At 41.6% G+C, this 2,273-nt stretch overlaps 1 long non-coding RNA gene across 1 annotated transcript in view; it reads left to right on the top strand.

Annotated features, from left to right (window-relative positions):
• The first annotated feature begins 600 nt into the window (after positions 1 to 600).
• The window catches only part of LOC104986625, a 6,146-nt gene continuing 4,473 nt past the window's right edge, over positions 601 to 2,273 (top strand). The window contains exons 1-2 of the long non-coding RNA XR_825055.1: positions 601 to 819; positions 1,436 to 1,620. This is a non-coding gene — a long non-coding RNA (uncharacterized LOC104986625). The remainder of the gene's footprint in view (positions 820 to 1,435; positions 1,621 to 2,273) is intronic.

Raw genomic sequence — 2,273 nt, 5'->3', positions numbered from 1 at the left:
TCTCTTTCTAGAATTTTCCACCGTTTGTTGTGATCCACACAGTCAAAGGCTTTGACATATTCAATAAAGCAGAAATAGATGTTTTTCTGGAACTCTCTTGCTTTTTCCATGATCCAGTGGGTGTTGGCAATTTGATCTCTGGTTCCTCTGCCTTTTCTAAAACAAGCTTGAACATCTGGAAGTTCGTAGTTCACTTATTGCTGAAGACTGGCTTGGAGAATTTTGAGCATTACTAACTTGAGAGATGAGTGCAGTTGTGCGGTAGTTTGAGCACTCTTTGGCATTGCCTTTCTTTGGGATTGGAATGAAAACTGACCATTTCCAGTGCTGGGACAGGGGTGGTACTAGAGAAATTAAATGGCAGTAGTCTTATACAGGTTTCAGAGACAAGAAAGCAGAACAGGCCTTCTGACTTTGCTTCTGACTTGTCTGGACAGTGCCCTGATTACGTGCCTACTTGCGAGTACAAGCCGTGGCACAATAAATAAGTTCTTGGAATTCTTGGAATTCTTGAGCCTCTGGAGGTGGTTTGGCCAACCATGCCTGGGACTTAACAAAATCCTTTGACTTGAAAGATAAAACAAATAGAATTATAAAAAGATTAACTTGAAACTAGAGCAGGAATTTGTCACAAACCGATGAAGCTGTCAGTTTGTGGCCGGGTTTTGTAAGCAGGAACCCTCAGAATGGCAATTTGAATTCTCACTCAGGGAGTGGATGCTCTGCCCAGGACTTTTCCCCAACTGGGACTCCAGATTGCTGTTACACGGGACTTCCCAGCAATGCTTGAGTCTGGAAGTGTCTACCCAGTTAGGTGATGTATGTGCTGTTACTCTCCTCTACTGTTTCTATTTCTCTATTCTTTGAATGACTGTATTTTGGAAGTGAGTTAGATAATTCTCTATCACATATCAAAATTGCTTATTTGTAATAAGCATTTTACTTTGTTAATGAATCCTTTGAACTTGAAAAGAAAGTTAAAAATATTTAGAAAAATAGCTGGGTACCAAGGGGTATGAGGGACCCTTGAGAATTCTGTGCCTCACATCTGAGCTCTTGATCCAGATAAGAGACTTATGAGGTGAGTCAGTCTCAGAGAGGAGGTGGAGGCTCTGATTCGCCTCTTGAGACAGATTCTGAGTAGTGAAGGCAGGTTGCCTGAGGCAGGGCAGATGAGGCCCAGGGACCTTTCTGGGGCTGGGGCTCATTCAGGGGGAAATATCCAGCTCTAGAGAGACTATTTTGATCCTTGGAAGTGGATCTATTTTGAAGAACTGAGCAAAGACCCCAAGTCAACAGTGACAACAACTGGCTTTCCCCATTACATCTCTGTCTATCCCTGTCATCCTCACTTCATTACCACTAGGAGCAGTTTTTGCTTTGCTATATTGGTTTTTTTCTGTAGAATGTGAGTCATCTTATTCCTGCCTCTCAGGTCAGTTTGGAGACAGCCTGAGATGAAGGACGCACAGCACTTTGGAACTTGTAGGGCACCTCCTACCTTGTTCTTGCCCTCCACACTCACAGCTGGGCTCCTGTCTTCCCTGCTGTGTGACCCTGGCTTCTGATCTCTCACGAGTCCAACGTGGATATTAACAGGACTGAGCTCATCAAGCTATGGTAAGGATCAAATGAAATAGTGTATCACTCAGTGCCTAACACAAATATTCATCAAATTATACCTATTTGAAAAAAATCTAACATTTATTGGTTTAATTTTCAATAAAACTGTGACACAAAGAGAACACTTTGTGTTATATTCTCTGTGGAAGACAGTCCTGATGACAAAGCTCATATAATATACCTATGTTGTTATAAAGCCAAACAAATGTTTAAAGAGAAAGTCAATACCCTTTCCACCTTTGTTTCCCGTAGCCACTCTCATCAAGGGTAACCTCTCTTGTTTTCTTACAATTAATAATAATAGTAACTACCGTATATTATTAAATCTACATCTGTTGGATGTTTGTAAACATGAACATTTTTATACTAGTAAGTATAAAATGATTCAAAGATGTATCCCAATTTCAGAAGTGTTAAATGTGAAAATCGTATGTAGGGGATTCTTGACACACAAGACACCATCACTCTTCTCCCCTGAACCCCGCATAGCAGCAGATTCGTCTTCCTTCCCAGTCTTCTCTCTGGGTCTTAGTTCAAGCTCCTTCATCCCCCAAGAGCGGTCTTTCCCCATTCCTAAGTCAGCCTATTGAAATACTTGCCCTGGCTTGAGATCTAACTCAAGGCCTCACTTGTCTCTGAGGTTTTCGAGA

Source organism: Bison bison, unplaced genomic scaffold (assembly GCF_000754665.1).
Source record: "Bison bison bison isolate TAMUID 2011002044 unplaced genomic scaffold, Bison_UMD1.0 scf7180017845811, whole genome shotgun sequence".
Lineage (NCBI taxonomy): Eukaryota > Metazoa > Chordata > Mammalia > Artiodactyla > Bovidae > Bison > Bison bison.
This window is presented reverse-complemented; position numbering and strand designations above follow the sequence as displayed.